Raw genomic sequence first — 19,925 nt, forward strand, 5'->3', positions numbered from 1 at the left:
GATCATGGACTTCTCATATGACTGTAAGATACACTTTTTCTTTATAAATTACACATTCTACACTGGTTTTGTAACAACACAAAATAGACTAAGACTGAAAATAGATCAATACATATTTTCTCATCTTTAGGAAAGAGAGAAGGAAAATGGAGAGCCAGCATGTGGCTTAGCAGGTTAAACTGCTGCCTGGAGTGCTGGCATCCTATTTGGGCACTGATTCTAGTCCTGGCTTGCTTTATTTATTTTTTTTTTTTGACAGGCACAGTGGACAGTGAGAGAGAGAGACAGAGAGAAAGGTCTTCCTTTGCCGTTGGTTCACCCTCCAATGGCTGCCGCGGCCGGCGCGCTGCGGCCGGTGCACCGCGCTGATCCGATGGCAGGAGCCAGGAGCTAGGTGCTTTTCCTGGTCTCCCATGGGGTGCAGGGCCCAAGCACCTGGGCCATCCTCCACTGCACTCCCTGGCCACAGCAGAGAGCTGGCTTGGAAGAGGGGCAACCGGGACAGAATCCAGCGCCCCGACCGGGACTAGAACCCGGTGTGCCGGCGCAGCTAGGCAGAGGATTAGCCTAGTGAGCCGCGGCGCCGGCTTGGCTTTTTACTTCTGATAACTCCTTATTAATATGCCTGGAAAAGCAACAAAAGATGCCCTAAGTACTTGAGAGTGTGTACTCATGTGGAGAATTGGATGAAGATCCTGACTTCTGGCTTCAGCTTGACCCAGCCCTGGACATAGCAGCCACTGGTGAGCGAACCAATGGATGGAATATTCTCTCTCTCTCTCTCTCTCTCTCTCTCCCTCTCTCTCTATTCCCCCCCTCCTTGTCTCTTCCCCTCTCTCTGTAATACTGCCTATTAAATAAATAAATCTTTAAAACAAAACAGAACACTAGCTTCTGGAGGATATCATGTTAATTTAAAAAAAGAGAAGGAAAATGCACAGAACTTTAGAAAGCCGTGAGACTATTGAGTTTTTATTTTTAAAAATTTTTAAAGATTTATTTATTTATATGAAAGTCAGAGTTACACAGAGAAAGAAGGAGTGGCAGAGAGAGAGGGGTCTTCTACAGGCTAGTTCACTCCCCATCTGGCTGCAACAGCTGGAGCTGCACTGATTTGAAGCCAGGAGCCAGGAGCTTCTTCCAGGTTTCCCAAGCAGGTGCAGGAGCTCAAGGTCTTGGGCCATCTTCTATTGCTTTCCTAGGCCATAGAGAGAGCTGAATTGGAAGTTCAAGCTGGGACTTGAACCAGTGCCCATATGGATGCCAGCACTGCCAGCAACAGGCTTACCGGTTGTGCCACAGTACCGGCTCCATTTTTTTTTTTTAATTTAGTTCATGTCTGTTCTCTAATAAGAATAGGGAAGGATTTTTTTTAATATTTATTTTTTTATTTGAAAGGCAGATTTACAGAGAAGCAGAAGGAGAGGGAGGGAGAGAGAAGTCTTCCATCCACTTGTTCACTGCCCAAATGGCTACAAACAGCCAGAGCTGAGACAATCTGAAACCAGGATCCAGAGCTTCTCCTGGGCCTCCCACGTGATTGCAGGGTCTCAAGGACTAGGGCCATCTTCCACTGCTTTCCAAGGCCATAGCAGAAAGCTGAGTGGGAAGTGAAGCAGGCAGGACTTGAACCAGCATCTATATGGGATTCCAGCACTGCAGGCAGTGGCTTTACCCACTATGCCACAGTGCCAGGCTCATATTATTTAGCAACCAACATAAGAAGCATACTTCAAAAAGTTTGCAGAAAGTTGAATTAAAAATAAGAGAAAACTGAAAATAAGCTGAAGAATAATTAACTAATCACCTTACTGGAGAAAAATTAATTTTCTTTGATCTTGGAAATATATAGATGCCCTTATGATCATAACTGGAAGAGAAGATGAATGGAGAGAGTGGTGGTTGGGTTCACCCTTCAATTCCAATGTGCAAAATAAAATTATTATTGAAATGAATTGGAAGTGGAGTAGCCAGGACTTGAACTTGTTCCCATATGGGATGCTGGCACTGCAGGCAGTGGGTTTACCCACTATGCCACAGTGCCAGCCCCTATGTATAAATCTTATGGCATCAGTAGAGACATTATGTCATATTATCCATTCCACATGAACAGGGAATGGTGATGTGAATATGTGAAAATATTCAATCTATGCATGATGATATGAAGTATTCATGGACAAAAAATTGTGTAACTTTTAGATATAGACAGATACACATATTAAGTGATTTTGTAAAGATGAGTTTAATTAGACCAATATAAATACACTAGTCATATGCTCTGTCAGATGCAGCCACAGGATCTGCAAATGTTTGGAGTTACCAAGTTTACATCCTTAACCAGAAGACATGGTGAATGAGAATTTAGAGTCTTTTTCAATGTATGATTAAATGAATATCTACAGTGAACTGGAAAATATGAATAAGAGGTTGGTGTTATTGGAAGTGGGTCCAATAGAGGGGGAATCCCCTTGCAGTACTACAAATGAGTCATATAGAACAATAGTGTGAATAAGCTAGAAGGTGATATTCCAGATAAAATTTGCATCTGGGTGCCACCATAGCTCAATAGGCTAATCCTCCACCTGAGGCACCGGCACATCGGGTTCTAGTCCCGGTTGGGGCAACGGATTCTGTCCCGGTTGCTCCTCTTCCTGTCCAGCTCTCCGCTGTGGCCCAGGAGTGCAATGGAGGATGGCCCAAGTGCTTGGGCCCTGCACCCACATGGGAGACGAGGAGAAGCACCAAGCTCCTGGCTTCGGATCAGTGTGGTGCGCCAGCCATAGCACGCCAGTTGCAGTGGCCATTAGGGGGTGAACCAATGGAAAAGGAAGACCTTTCTCTCTGTCTCTCTCACTGTCCACTCTGCCTGTAAAAAAAAATTTGCATCTGATATGTACCCCTAAAGATGTACATGTTTAGGATTCTGAGCTTTGAAAAGAAGTACACATGAATGCAAATTCTTGCCATTTATATTTTGCAAGGCAATTTTGTTGTGTTACTAAAACTTTGACTTACATTTCTCCTCACATGGAATTAAGAATTCAATCCATAAGTAGAGGTGTACTTCAAAGATTAAATAAGAAAAAATATACAAGACCCCATGGATATGCTTTTAATTAAACAGCATTTGAAAAACTTGTTCTCTTGCCATAGGTCATGGGACTCCAAATCCTATTAAGTTGACATTTACCAATGCCATTTTGCTAGTTAAAGTGATCAGTTTAAGTTCATAATTGATCATAAATATAGGATTAAGTGTCAAAGGGCTTATATAAAAAAGATCCGTGCCTTGCTAATAATAATTGATAGAATTAAAAAGCAGAGAATGATCCAACATGGGAAGTAGGATACACAGCAGACTCATAGAATCACCAATGCCCTAAACAGCACTCTGGCCTCAGAATCAGCCCTTAAGACATTCAGATCTGGCTAAAAAGCCCATGAGAGTTTCTCAGGCATGAAAAGCCAAGACACTGTGGAAAAAAAAATGACCTAAATGAAAAATCTCTGTGAGTAAGATCCCGGTAGAAAGAACAGGCCATCAAAGAAGGAGGTACCTTTCTCTGAAGGGAAAAGAGAACTTCCACTTTGATTATGGCCTTGTCTAAATAAGGTCAGAGTTTGTGAACTCAAGAGACTTCCATAGCCTTGGCAGCTCATAACAAGAGGCTCAGGTGATTACTGACATCATAAATAAGAATGTCAATTGTTAAATCAACAACAGGAGTCATTGTGCACTTGCTCCCCATGTAGGACCTCTGTCCTTAAAGTGTTGTACTATGAGAATTAACTGTAAAAGTAATCTTCAAACAGTACTTTATACTCTCCCTGACTCCCTCTCTCTCCTTCTCCCTCTCTCTCTTCTGAAAAGTCTTTCAGATAAGTAAATCAATAATTAAAAAAAAAAAAACTAAGAAAGCAGAACAGATTCAAGAAAAAAAATAAATATTTTAATAAGGACTCCAGAACAGGCTATAAATGTGGTACTACTGCAGTTTTGTCACTATGATGTACTAAAAGAAAAATAATGTGTATTATCATGTACTAATTTGAATGATTGATTATTGGTAATTAGAATTTAGTTTTAAATGAAAACATTTCAAGTGACAATATTCATCAGCCTAGTAGAAAAAGGTTGAAACAGGTCAGCGCCACAGCTCACTAAGCTAATCCTCCACCTGTGGAGCTGGCACTCTGGGTTCTAGTCCTGGTTAGGGCACTGGTTCTGTCCCAGTTGCTCCTCTTCCAGTCCAGCTTTCTGCTGTGGCCCGGGAAGGCAGTGGAGGATGGCCCAAGTGCTTGGACCCTACACCTGCATGGGAGACCAGGAGAAGCACTTGGCTCCAGGTTTGGATCAGTGCAACGCCGGCTATAGCAGCCATTTGGGGGTTAACCAATGGAAGGAAGATGTTTCTCTCTGTCTCTCTCTCTCTAACTCTGCCTGTCAAAAAAAAAAAAAAAAAAAAAAAAAGGTTGAAACAAAACACTCTCAATCTCACAAAGTCATGTGAATAGAAGGCATATCTGATTTATTCTAATAGGCCTTCCTAAAATTTACTAATTATTTTCTGACAATAGTGAATTTGGCTCATCATAGAAAATTCTTTGAAGGCTCTTGTTAAAATTGTCCCTCTTTGAAAAAGTAAATTTTACTGCATGAATCTACAAGAGGTAAATTTTTGTTTTATAGAACATTGGAAAACCGATGATGCTTAGTCTCTAATTTCTGATTTACTTTATAGAACAGAACTTATATAGAAAAAATTTCACTTTATCTATTTTTTTTAAATATTTACTTACTTATTTGACAGAAAGTCAGGAGAGAGACAGAGAGGTCTTCCCTTTGCTGGTTCACTCCCCAATGGCCACAATGGTCAGAGCTGGGCCAATCCAAAGCCAGGAGCCAGGAGATTTTTCTGGGTCTCCCACATGGGTGCAGGGGTCCAAGCACTTGGGCCACCATCCACTGCTTTTCCAGGTCATTAGCACAGAGCTGGATTGGAAATGGAGCAGCCAAGACATGAACTGGCACCTGTATGGGATAGCAGAGCCACAGGCAGAGGCTTAATTACAGTGGCACACACCGGCCCCCACTTTATCTAAATTTATGGTAAACCCATGAGTCGCATCACAACACAATTTTTTCTTCCTTCCCTCCTTCCCTCCTGCCCTTCTGCCCACCTGCCTGCCTGCCTTCCTGCCTGCCTTCCCTGCCTGCCTTCCCTGCCTTCCTGCCTTCCTGCCTTCCTTCCTGCCTGCCTGCCTACCTGCCTTCCTTCCTTCCTGCCTGTGGGGAAATTAGGCACAGGAGGCAATTCAAAGATGGTGGCTGAAGGGAAATTAGGCACACGTGGCAACTCAAAGATGGTGCCCAAAGTCATTTACCACCAAAGCTGATTGGCTGCGCAGCATCAGGGGAGGTGACAACTGATGATGTATACAGACATATGGCTGGTCCTGTAAAAAGTTGCCCTGTAAAATGACCTTTTAAGTAATTGGTTGGCCCTTATGCCCTGCCCCAGTAATCATGTGGTCTTGTGCTTTAAAAGGCTTTGCCATGTGCCAATAAATGGAGTTCTTGCTTGCTTGACTTGACTCACCACTGCGTCTGACTGTCTCCAGGATCGGGAGGCTGGGGAACGGGCGAGCGGCGCACTTACCTTTCTTTGGACCCAGTCCATCCTCCTTTGGGTGGACTAAGACCCAGCACCTGCCTGCCTTCCTGCCTGCCTTCCTTCCTGCCTTCCTTCCTGCCTGCCTACCTGCCTTCCTTCCTGCCTGCCTACCTGCCTGCCTGCCACCCTGCCTTCCTTCCTGCCTGCCTACCTGCCTTCCTTCCTGCCTGCCTGCCTGCCTGCCTTCCTGCCTGCCACCCTGCCTTCCTTCCTTCCTGTCTGCCTTCCTGTCTGCCTGCCTGCCTTCCTGCCTGTCCTTTTCTCCCTTTTTCTGTCTTCTTTCTTTCATTCTTCCTTCCTTTCTCTTTTTTCTCTCTTTTTCTTCTTTCTTTTTTCTTCTTCCAATTTATTTCTTTTTGTTTTCTTCATTCTTTTTCTTTCTTTTTTTCTTTTTCTTCCTGTTAATTTTTCTGTGTCATGATTCTTGCACATTGCATCCAAGGACATGGACCAGGGAGAGAGGCTTATGATTCCTGTGTTCAAGAACTCTCCTCTTGAGGGTCAAAGCATCTGACAAGGAAGCTCTCCTAGATTAAGTCCTCAAGTGCCTCTCTCAATAACAAGTGAGAGAAAGTGTGCTAACTGGAGATAATCTTTGGTTTAATTGACTCTGGGAGGTCTGAGTGTTGCTGGGGTCCTCATTGGGATATAATAATGGGTCACGAATCATGTGAATGTGACTATTCACCACAAGAGGGCTCTGTAGGGTCAATTACATTTTCACGATCATTGACATCTGATTCCCCACTGTTGTCTCCAGCTGCTCTGCTGGGGAAGAAAATCTGCTTCACTTGCAGGATACTTAAGTCCAGCACTGGCGGAAGCATAATTGAAAGAGCCCACAGCTGAGATAAAGGCAAAAAGACATTTGCTTCCATGTGAGAATGACTAAGAATACTGTCTTGATTGGGTAAAAGTCATCATGAAGAGGATCAGGGACCTCTGCATCTCCAAGTGTATTTCTACCTCCCAGCTGCGAACCCAGACTAGGGCATCCATTGAATATACAATGATTCCATACTTCTATGTGGTGATTCCCTGCTTAACACCGCCTGCTGAAATCTTGTTCCCATATACTTTTACCCAGCATGATTTGTCTTAATTTTCTCACTTCTCCCTGACAATATTCAACAATTTGCACACTGTGCTCTACATTTAACAGACTGACAACACTTAATTTTTGTGTGTACTATAAATCTGATAAATTGCTCTAATGATTTTTATTATTTCATCATTGTAAAAATTCCTGTATCATGTTCTTTAATAAGTTTGGCATAATACTGGATGGTGTTTGACACTGAAGACACTGTGTTTTTGCTTGCTAGTATTACCTAGATTGGGAGTAGTGATATCCTCTGATTATACCTTCAAATTGAACTAAAGAGAGACTAAATTCTAAAGCAGGAATAAAATTGCTGACAGTGGAGGTGAAGCTGATGAGAAGGAAGACAAGATTGGGTACTCTGATGGTGTGAGTGAGCTGTTTATGGGTGATCTGTTCCTTATATAAAACCTGCTGCTGTGGGTTTGCCAATTTTTATGTACCACTCAGTAACCTTCTTTCACGTATCTTTAAGAATTCTGTCTCAAATCTCTCCCTTAATTTCACTTTCACAGTTATGGAAAACAAAGTTTTGAACAAAGCTGATGGTTATGGATTTAAATCATTTGCAGAAATTCTTTCTTTCTAATGCATGGATCACTGATGCTGAAAGTTCCCTCTTATCTCTCCCAGCAAGAATCCTTAATGGCCCACACTGCTGGTGGTACTGTAGAAACTTACAGTGCTGAAGGTGTAGTCCAAAATGGAGGCTGTCATGATGAAATTCTCTGAGTGCACTATTTTAATATCAGGCAGTGGGTTAACACCCTGGCCTGAGTCCCCCACACTTTCGCATTAGGGTTTAGCTCTGAAACCTTAGTTGTTGGTACCTGACTCAAAGCTGGGATGGAATTTGAGAAGTGGTTTGAGATACAGGACCATTCATCAGATGAGAGCTGTCCTTGCCCTCTTGGCCTCGCTGTGCCTGCAGTTCAGCCACAACTTTAGCGTTCTCATCAGAAGTCATGGGTTCCACTCAGAGAAGTTTAATGTAAACTTCAGGATGCTGCCCGCGCCACCTGCCCTGCCCGACCGGCCTCCGGTGGGCTCCTTGCCACAGCCCAGGTGCCTGGTGACCCCGCAACATGCAGGGAGAGCCGAGGAGGGAGACTAGGAAGAGGTGGCGCTGCGAGGCCAGGCTGGATGTAGGGAGGAAGGGCTGGCATGGGCCGGTGCAGTGGCAAAAGGGGATTCTTCCTCTTTGGGACCAAAAATGTCTCAACCTCGAGACTCTGGATCCCCAACACTCCTTCCCTTCACATGAGAACACACCTAAATAAATCCTTAAAAGGTTGAGTGTGAATCAATCTGGCAGAAATTCACTAAGTACCAAGTTGATAGCACCCATCATAGAGTGGATGGGAGACTGAGCAGAGCCCAGCGTTGAACCATAGTGCTTCTGATGAGAATACAGGGCCCACATTTTCTCAGAAAGGAACACTGGAGGGGCCCAGCTTGAGGTGGGTCAGAGGCAAAAGTGCTAAAAGTATAACTGGGCATTCTCAATGAATGGGACTCACTCATGGTATTTCTGTAAGTTTGAAATAATTTCAAAATTAACTACTCTTAAAATGACCAAATTATAAGATGTCAATATCCATATCATGTTAGTAAAGCAGGGACAGCATCAAATACTATAAAGGCTAAACCTTACCCAATTCCTATTAGGCCGAAGTTGTAAAACTTGTCCCCTTCTAAGCATCTACATGTGTGGAGACTGCACAAAAAATAGAATAATATTCACAATACATTTTTTGTGAATATATTTGTGATAATTTGTAAACAGATTGATCTTTCTAATTTAAAGGTTTGAAAACCCTGTTGCTCTTTAAAAGTAATTATTTTATTTTTGTACTTGAAAAGTAGAGATGGGGTGTATCTCAAATCTGTTGGTTCACTCCCCAACTTTATGCCACAACTGGGGCAGGACCAAGCCCAAACCAGCAACCTAAACACAATCTGGGTCTCTACAAGGGTGGCATAGACTCAACTCCTTTAACCCTCACCACTGTCTCTCAGAATGCACACCAACATGAAGCTGGAATCAGAAGCAGAGCTGGGACTTTGCCCAGGCTCTCTGACATGGGATGCAGGCATCCCAAGCAGTGGTCACACCACTATGTCAAATGGCCACTCCTTCATTTTTAAATTAATTATTTTTATTTGAAGGAGACTGAGAAAGACAAGCAGCAGAAATCACTCATCTGTTGGCTTACTACACAATGCCCACCACAATCAGGACTGAGTTAGATGAAAGACAGGAGTCAGGAGCTTCATCCAGGTCTTCCATATGGTTGACAGAAATGCTTGGGCCATTATCCACTGCTATCTCAGACAAACTAGCAAGAATCTAGATTGGAAGAGGAGTTGCCAGGACTCAAAGCTGCACTCCAGTATAAGATGCCAATGTCAGAAGAGCAGCTTAACTTATTGAATCACATGCTAGTCCCTGCATCAATTCAAACCAGTGCACTCACCCTACCCTGTATATATTCAAAGAATGCAAAGCTGGACATCCCCTCCCTTTTCTTATTATAAAAGCCTCAGTCCTGCTCCACCTCAGAAGAACCGTGGTTCACTTTAAACTGAATCTGTCTCCCAATTTGCAATCCTATTCTGTATCTGAAAAACATCTCTCTGATTTTATTTTAATCTCATTTATGACCTTTTGCTTTATATAATCCAGGACTCTCTGGTCTTGTCTCCTTGCCTACTGGCAGATTTGGGAAAATGTTTTATATTATGTATTTTCACTACCACAGGTGAATACCTGAGGGTTAAAATGTTAGGTAAGTGAATGCTACATTTTTTCCTAAAAAGTCTTTGTTGAATTAGAATCCATATGTCTTAGTACTCATGAAGCAGATGTTCTTCAGAATCACATCCTCTACAGCTTTCCCTCAGATGTCTCAAGCAGGGCCTGAACTTCATTGGTGACATCCATAATCATATCCTTGAATGTGACTCCTAAAATATGGACATCTTTGCTCAGCCAAGGCCATCTGTACCAACGTCTAGGAGAGAAGGTCATAACTGTACCAAGGGAGTGGCTCTATGGATAGAAAATTTAAACCATGGTTGGGATTACCCTCAAGTATTTCCCTGTGCTGGCCTTCCACATGTCTTTCCCACACAATTACTGGGATAGGTACACAATCTGAACAGTCAGTAATTTCAATATATGGGAGTGTCACAGCTATGCTATGAAATAACCTGTAGATGTCTGAGTAAAGTGGGAAATTATACATGATTATAAATTTTTGAACTTAAGAATACAAAACTATTTCCTTATCAGTTTCAAATGCATCTCCTAACTCATTATGTGGCAGCAAAACATGAATTAATTCTGACGTATCAACTATGACCATGAGTGAACTATTCTCTTATATGAACCTTAGGTTACTCCACAAAATGACTGAACATTGGAAGAGCTAAAGTATATGGTGTTGCTTATGTAGCAAATAATAAATGGGATTTATATCTGTTTGTGTTAAGGTGGAGAGGATGATGAAACAGTGACCAGCACTATTCAGATTGAACAGTCGAAATACAAAACCTGGGGTTCAGCAGGTGCAGCTCTTTCACCTCTATCTCCGTCGTGTTCACTGTCACAAATAAGAAGCAGTTCCGGACAGGCTCAGATTCCTGAATTGCTGCAATATGATGGTCTTAGCCTGATTTCTTTTGTGGTGAGGACTCACTTCTCTCTTCTCTGGGGTTTCCAATCATCAGTTATCATTTTCCTTCTATCTGTTACTATTATTATTTACTTATTTGAGAGGCAGAGTTTTAGACAGCGAGAAGAGAGAGGGGCCTCTTCCATAATCTGGTCCATTACCCAAATGGCCACAATGGCCAGAGCTGGGCCAATCCCAAGCCAGGAGCCAGGATCTCTTCTGGGTTTCCCATGTGAGTGCAGGGGCCCATGCACCTGAGCCATCTTCCACTGCTTTTACAGGCCATTATCATGGAGCTGGATTAGAAGTGGAGCAACCAGGAGACCAACCAGTGCCCATATGAGTACCACAGGAGGAGGATTAGCTTCCTATACCATAGTGCCTGTCCCATCTCCTTGTCTCTTAATCCAGTCTATCTGCTAAATGGGAAACAGAATATTTCCAATTTAATGTCATCTCAACAGTCATTCGAAAAATTGTCATTTAACATTATTTTTTATTGTTACATGCATTTTAAATCTACAGCTAGGGGGCCAGCATTGTAGCATAGTGGGTAAAGAAACTGCCTGTGACACCATCATCCCTTATGGGTGCTGGTTCAAGACATAGCTGCCCCAATTGCAATTCATCTCCCTGCTAATATGCCCAGAAATACAGTGGAGGATGGTCCACATGCTTGGGCCCCTGTACCCATGTGAGGGATCTGAAAGAAACTCCTGACTCCTGGTTCCAGCCAGAGCATTGTGGCCATTTGAGGCATGAAACAGTGGAAAGAAGATCTCTTGCTCTTTCTCTCTCTCTCTTTCTCTCTCTTTTTTTCTCTGTGTAACTCTTTCAAATAAATAAATAATTATTTTTAAAAATCTTAAATGCACAGCTAAAAGTAAATAAAATTACTCTTCATATATTATATGTATTTTAAAAATATGCATAAGAGAAGCAGGCAGGTCTAGTAGTTAGATGCCTGAATCCTACATTACAGTGCAAAGTTTGATATCTTCATCCAGAACCATACTCCAGTTTCCTGTTACTGCAGACCCTGGAAAGCAATGGTGATGGTTCAACTAACTGGGTTCCTGTCACCCATTTGGGAAACCTATATAGAGTTCTTGACACCACCTTAAGTATTGGCACAATCTTGACCAATGTAGATATTTGGGGAGTGAACCAGTGACAGGGAGTTTAAGCCTAATAGTCGATTTTATTCTGCAGCCAATCTTTTACAACTACTTTGACACACAGAAATCTTTTCAAAACCAGACCATCCCTGAAATCTTTAGTTTGCATGCTCACACGCTGATGCTTAGATGTTCAAATATCTAATTTGGTCACAGTAGTCTGGATAACCAAGGTTACATGTTGGGGTGTGCAAATGAAAGGAAAAACAGGACATGGGGTCCCTTCCTCCAGAAAGTGTGCACAGACTAACCAGGTGTGGTTTCTTTACTGATAAGGATTACAACAGCCTATTGTAGAGCACATGCATGTGTTCATAGAACTAAGGATTCTCTGAAACACGTTTAGCAAGATATAGTAGATAAACATTGTGAGAGTCCTGAATCCACACTGGCCTGAGGCATCTCCCCCACTCTTTCTTGGCATCAGAAAGCAAAAGCACAGAGGTGCTGTGCTTATGGAGAGCCTCATCTTTCCCACAAATCAGGCCTGAGAGACTTTCTGTGCCTCACTGTTCCCACAACTGCCCCTAGTTATAAATCAGGCAGACATCCTGTGCCTCCTGGTATCAGGTATCTTCTCCAGCTGCTCCAGCCCACATGCCACATCCATTTGTTTGGCTGCTCCAATCCATCTCCCACCTATCTCCCACCTCCCTTGGTACAAGTTCCCTATGAAACCCCAGCCCTACACCTGAGCCCAGAGCACCTCTCCCTCTGAGGATACTCCTGGCAGTTCTTTGCCCTAAAACTTTTTCTTTGCTCAGCATGGTCTTGGTTGTAGTTCCCAGTCATGGTTGCAAACCCTAACAAGCATGTCTGAAAAAGCAGTTGCATGTTCTTGTGAAGCATACGTTCTCACAAGGGCTCAATGCTCTTCTTGTTAGTAGGTCATAAGCTATCCTTAATCAGTACCTGAGGTCACACTCTGTGTACTAGGAAGAAAATGTCTTCACTAAGAGTGCTCTGGCAGAAATCTTATTCTCCACAGTCACACTTTATCATCTTTACAAACCTGCCTGGAAACAACCAGGTTGACCAGATCTGAATCCACTGTGTGTGTGACTGAACGTGACTTTTTGCTTCATATCTAATGCTGTTCCTCTATTTTGGATTGCATATATGTTTGCGGGCTTATGCTTTGATTCATAGTAATTCCCCATGTTATGGAATTGATTTGCACTGAATACAAACTGCAAATAAAATAAATGAAATGTTGAAAGAGAAAAAAGGAATTTATCCAAATGTTCCTATACATCCAATAAATTTTTTAAGTTTAAATTTGTGAACACAAATGAATAAATCCATCTTGCTCTTCTATCTAACCCTCTCATTTCTCCCTCACTCAATGTTGTTCAACCTCTCCCAGTCCCTCTAACACTGATTGTGCTCCCTGCAGGAGTGTCTGTCTCCCCACTGCACTATGAGCTTCTGCCTTCACTCAGCTCTATCTCCTGTGTGCACCACTCACTTAAATTCACTTCGATCACTCCAATGGTTAATGAGGGAATTATTTCCTTAGCAATTCCATGACATAGAAGAGAAAAATCACAGTCTTTCATGTTTTTTCTCTGTAGGAAAATTCTTCATGGAGAAAGAAATGCTAATGTAAATGTTGGAAAGATATTATTGATCATCCTCTTGCCTGATAAACTTGGACAAACGTCCTACAAAAATAAAACTAGAACTTTATTTATTGGATGCATTTCAAAGTCTCAGGCCAAGATGAGAGGCTGCCCATTTTCTTACAAAGGAGGATCCAATCACAGACTGAACTGCATTTGCATCATCATAAACTCAGCAGAGACTGGTGTATCTTCCTGTATTCTCACCCAAAGAGAGTGTGATAACTAAGGAGACCAAACTGGAGAGAGAAAGGAGACATCATTGCAGTCTTCCCAACATTCCTAGATAGCACCAGTCATGAATCTCCACTCTTTTGGGAATAGCCTGCCATCAGCCCTACTCACAAGCACCTGAAGAGTGACATATGACCAACACAGGGAGCCCTTTTCTTATCCAGGGTCATGTAGAAGAGGGCTTGAGTACTGTATCTCACAAGGGCAGGTGTCATTCTAAGGTAAGTGACATATACATGTGTCTACACACACACGCCAGATCTCTAGGATTTTTTTAATCTAAAAATTCCATTTCCACTGAATAGCATACCCTTCCTACCATTTATAACCACTCTTCTACTTTCTGTTTCTAGTATTCTATTTTACTTAATTTAAAGGTTTATATTATTTATTTGAAAGACAGAGTTCCAGAGAGTGGTAGAGCCAGAGACAGAGGTCTTCCATCCACTGGTTCACTCCCCAAAACACCGAGATAACCAGAGCTGAGCCAATCTGAAGCCAGGAGCCAGGAGTTTCTTCCAGGCTTCCCACTTGGATGCAGGGGCCCAAGGTCTTGGGCCATCTTCTCCTGCTTTCCCAGGCCATATCAGAGTTCTGGATCAGAAGTGGAGCAGCCAGGACTAGAAGCAGCACCCATATGGGATGCTGGCACTGTAGGCAGGGGCTTAAACCCACTGCCCCACAGTGCCAGTCCCTCTGACTACCTTATTTATTTCATATGATTAGAATATTGCAGTATTTTTCCTTTGGGGACTGATACTTGTGGCTAATTTCATTTAGTAAAATATATTCAAGGTTCATCCATGTCACAGGATTTCCTTTTCTTCTGTGCGTGCATAACTTTTCACTCTGAGTACAGGGCACACTAGAAATCTTGGCTACAGTGAATTATGCTGTGGTGAATAATATTTGTATGTTGCTTATATTGAACTTTCAATACTTTTAGATGTATACTCAGAAGTGAGAGTATTAGATCACATAAAAATTCTATTTTTAATTTAATTAAGAGACACTGTTTTCTGTGGTGGTTGTGCCATTTTGCATTACCACAAACAAGACACATGTGGCTGAAAATCTTTGTATCTTTACCAACACAATTGGGTATTTCATTTTTTTTTAAAGAACAGGAGCAGGAGATCTTATTGGCCATTTCCAGGCCATGGTTATGAAGATCTCTTTGCATGTGCACTCAAAGTGATTCAGCATTGGGCTTCATTGTCAATGTGGTGCAACTGCTCCTCACCCAGGGAGAAGTATACGACTCTTAAGTACATTTTCAACTTCGTGCAATGATTCTTTAAAAAAAGAAAGATTTATTTATTTATTTGAAAGTCAGAGTTACACAGAGAAAGGAGAAGCAGAGAGGGAGAGAGAGGTCTTCCATCTGATGGTTCACTCCCCAATTGGCCCCAATGGCTGGAGCTGCACCAATCCAAAGCCATGAACCAGGACCTTCTTCCAGGTCTCCCATGTAGGTGCAGGGGCCCAAGGACTTTGGCCATCTTCTACTGCTTTCCCAGGCCAAGCAGAGAGCTGGATGGGAAGTGGAGCAGCCAGGACTTGAGCCAGAATCCATATGGGATGCCAGCACTTCAGGCCAGGGTGTTAACCCACTGTGCCACAGCACTGGCCCCTGTGCAATGGTTCTAATGGTAGGTCTGGTGGTATCATAACCCCATCTGGCTATCAATACTGTTTCTGTTCCAGGTAACTTTCTGTTAGTAAGGCCAAACACAGATTTCTGTCTGAACATTTCTCTAGCTTAGGATTCACATAAAAGATGAGCACCATCACATCATTTTTCCCATTCTGTCTGCCATGACCTAGAGTGTAGACCTAACAGGCTGACCCATATTTTAGCTCTTCCAATAAATTGTTCCTATATGGGACAGAACACTCTACATGAGGCTCCCAAAAAACACACACAAAAGGGGAAGTAGTGTTGCAATGCCCAAGTGGGATCAGAGTGGTGACCTTGCCTAGAGTTTCCTTCTTTGGGACAACCCATGTCACCATGGGGTCCTTCCTGCCCAAAGGTCTGAGGTATCAATAGTGAGAGCTGAGCCAATATCTGCAGGATTTCTTGAGTTTGGGCACCTGGAAAGTCAGGACAGAGCAGAACAGATGGCTTTCTCCAGTGGGTCTTCAGCAAAGAAAGCTTGACACAATGAGTTCCAGGTTCTGTTGTTGACTTTCATCAAGAAATTGATTTCATTTCTTGGGATCCACTTTCATAGGATTCCTCAGCAGAAAAGACCTCTCCAAAGTCTCATCCTCCTTCTGGCTCATGCCATGTCCATAATCACATAGCTGAATCCAAAAACCCCAGGGAGTGCTGGGTACAATCAGGACCCAGCTTTGCACAGACAGAACTGAGTTCCAACATGGTTCCCTCTAAATGCTCAGTTATGTGACCCTGAAAAATCACTGTACCTCCTAAAGACTCTGTAGCCTGGGCAATGGCAAGTAGAATGGCAGTTACTGGGAGTTAGGGATAGTGGAATTATAGGAAATTTTCATTCATTGGGTAGAGTTTCAGTCTCATAAGGAAAAACAGTTCTAAATATTGGTCACACCGCAATGTGCTTATCCTCAACATTGCTCAACAAACACAGCAATGTGCTTATACTCAACACTACTCAACATACACTGAGAAATGCTTAAATGATAAAATTCATCAGCTATATTTTGTTTTGTCAGTACCACACTAACAGTACATTTAAAAAGTGATCAAATAGGGGCTGGAGCTATGGCACAGCTCCAGCCTGTGATGCCTACATCCTATATAGATGCCAGTTTGAGTCTTGGGTGCTCCACTTTCCATCCAACTCTTCACTAATGTGCCTGGGAAAGCAGTGGGAAATGTCTCAAGTACTTGGCCCTGGCACACACATGGGGTACCTGGAAGAATCCCCTGCCTCTTGGCTTCAGATTGGCCCAACTCAGGCCATTGTGGCCATTTTGGGAGTGAACCAGTGGATGGAAGATCTCTCTGTCTCTACCTCTCTAACTTTGTGTTTGAAATAAACAAAACAAATCTTTAAAACAAAAAAGAACTCTTGATGTAAAAAAGGCAAATACACATCTCATAAAAGTTAACATGTTATGCTTTCTCAGAAGTGCTGTTAATACTTACCAATTTTGTAAAATCTCTTATATTTGCCCATTTCCACAATAACATTTCTGATTCTGATTCTGTTGATTTTTTTTTTAAATAGGAATCAGCAGATGCCATCTTCTCTCACTAAGGTCACTGATGACAGAGTGCAGAAGCCATGTTCAATGTGAATGAGGCCTGGATCCCCTCCCTCCTGGCTGTGTTTGAGGGAAACATAATTTGGTCACCCCTGGCATCTTACACTAGGTGGAAGCAGGTGTGCCTTGTTATGAACATAGAGACCATTTGTTCACAGCCAGGGCTAAATCCTGGGGTCTGTGCATTCCCTCATAAGATGTGCACACTTGAGACCCAACTCCTCATGCACCAACAATGCCACAGCAGGAAGAACAAGCATGACCCTTGCCCCTGTAGCAGGAGCTAGTTCTATCCTCACTTACCACTTGCACTGACAGGTGGGATAAAGTCTTGGGATGATGCTCTCAGTAGAAGACATGGATTTGTGCCAGGGAAAAGCATCAGAGCTTGAGGATCATACAAGCCCAACCCCATTTCTGCATAACAAAATATTTTTTCTGTTGTGTTTCCTTGGAGTAGAAGTTTTTATTTTTTTCTTTTTATTCATCATTTTCTACATCTTGAAAATTTATTGATTCTCCTTCAGGGTTCTGTGTATATTTTGAATTCCTCATTTTGTTCCCATATTATTCTTGATATTGAGTTGTTCACCTGTGTACTTTCCTAGGTTGAACAACATGTATACTCAACCACAGAGCACTACAATATGTAAAGCAAATGTTGACAGCTCTGAAGGGATAAACAGCAATGGAACAAACAGAAGAGGCCAATACTCCACTTTCAAAATAAAAGAGAATATCTAGGTGGGAAATCAATAGAGAGTGGTGGGTTTGAACACTGTAAATCAACTTTTCCTAACAGTTACACAGAGAGCATTCTACCCGACAGCTGCAGAACATGTGTTCTTCTCCACAGCTGTCAAAAATTCTCCAGGTGGGATCATCTAATTCAGAAAAAAATATGTCAACAATTTTTAGAAAATTGAAGTCATACCACTGTCATTCATAACCCCAATAGAATAAAAATAGGAATCTATTTGAGAAAAACTGGAAAAGTCACACATACGTGGATCTCAATCCACACTGTCAAAGAGCCATTGGCTTGAAGAAGAAATGAAAAAGGAAATAAAAAATATTTCAGTGAGTACATTTTGAGTTTTTTTTTTAAAGATTTATTTATTTATTTATTTGAAAGGCAGAGTTACACAGAGAAAGAAGGAGAGGCAGAGAGTCAGGTCTTCCATCTGCTGGTCATTCCCCAGATGGCCACAGTGGCCGGAGCTGAGCCAATCCTGAGTCAGGAGCCAGGAGCTTCTTCCAGATTTCCCACATGGGTGCAGGGGTCCAAGAACTTGTGCCAATTTCTGCTGCTTTCTCAGGCTACAGTAGAGAGCTAGATCAGAAGTGGAGCAGCCGGGACTTGAACCGGTACCCATATGGAAAGCTAGCAGTGTAGGTGGTGGCTTTACCCACTACACCACAGCACCAGCCCCTATTTTGAGTTTTGAGCTGGGATCCATATTAACAATCACAATCCTCAAGTCCAGGCTTGGGTACAAAGAGAAACCAGGTGGACATGGAAGGTCACCAGTAGAAAAGCTCTTTGAACACTGAGAACCATGGGGATCTTTAAACAGAGCAGACAGTCTTCTTACGGCCCACAACAAATTTAGGAGACCAGGATGCTGATGCTTATGACCAAGTTCAAAGGCAGACTGCAAAGTCATATATATTTTATATAAAATATAAACATTCCATAGTCTGCTGAGCTTTATTTTATAAATGGATTGATTATACATGAGCTCCCCCATAACACTTAGTAAATAGCTCAGTTTGCTCATTCAGCATATGTTCTTTACACATCAGGCACTAGACACTATTCTAAGTATATGGGATGGAGCAGCAAAAAGACACAATCAGGAAGGCTGCTTTTTAATAGGACACAGACTAGATACGAGAAAATGAATGAAAATTCACACTGATGCCATAATAAGTGCTATAAAAACATAAGTGTGTGAAATAAAGAAGCTGCTTTGAGCACTCTGAACAAATCAATCCATTTCCTCCTAAAGTGTAGTATCCCCAAATGCTTGATCATGATGGGTGATTTTATTTTGTTGAAAGGCAGAGTAACAGGGAAGGAGATTCACATACATGAAGGAGGAGTGCAGAGAGAGAGAGAGAGAGAGAGACTTCCATTCACTGGTTCCCTCCCCTAAATGGCTGCAACAGTTGGGCCTGGGCCAGACTGAAGCTAGCAGTCAGGAACCCCATCTGAGTATTTCATGTGGGTGGCAAGGAGTCAAGTAATCGAGCCATTATCTGCTAATTCCTAGGCACAGGTTTAGAGGATTGGATCAGAAAGAACACAGCTAGGATTCAAGTTGGCACTCTGATAGGGGATGCAGGCATCATAAGTGATAGTTTAATGTGCTGTACCACAATGCCAGTCCCAGCAAGTGAGTTTTATGTTTATGTTCTTGATGATTATTTCTTATTCCATTTTTGCATTGGAACCTGTGAACTAAACTGCAGTAGAAGGCAGAGAAAAGTTTATTTTCCTGAGAACAAATGTAGGTTTCACTCAGACTTGTTCCTGGAGGATATTTAACACATCTTCTAGATGTTCCAGTGTCTCAGGGTCTTTCACATATTGGTCTCCTTGTGCTCCCCTCTGGATTGTCTGTTCCAAGGGCTCTTGTTTCCTCACCTATTAACATCCTCCCACTGTCTCTAACTCTCCTCACTGTGTAAATGAGGGCATAGGCTTTTGGCTTGGTGCAGGAAAAGTGCCACACATGCCACCTTAGCAGCCTCCATGTGATATCACTTATCACTTCCAGCTTTTGCATGACATGGGTAAGCTCCAGTGCCACAAAACAGCCCAACATGGACTGACCCAACAAAAAAGCCCACAGACAAGTCACACACCAGTCAGCTGAGATGTGCGGATTTGTGGATCAAGAATCTAAGTATATTGCAAACCCTTAGCAGTTATGTCACTGTTGCATCCCAGAATCCTTTCAACAGAAAGATAAGACTAAGGGAGGTGCTTTAATTCAAGCTGTTGAAAGCATGTATCTTTCTTAGACAAATACTAAAATTACAGGAATTTCTACTATCCAGATCTTTATCCTTCACCAACATTCATCAACTTTTCAAAGCTTGGTTTACACTCTAAATTGCTTAACATCCATTGTAGTGTCATAGTAAATGTTACTATTGTCTGAAATTCTGTGACA

This window comes from Oryctolagus cuniculus, chromosome 12 (assembly GCF_964237555.1).
Source record: "Oryctolagus cuniculus chromosome 12, mOryCun1.1, whole genome shotgun sequence".
Lineage (NCBI taxonomy): Eukaryota > Metazoa > Chordata > Mammalia > Lagomorpha > Leporidae > Oryctolagus > Oryctolagus cuniculus.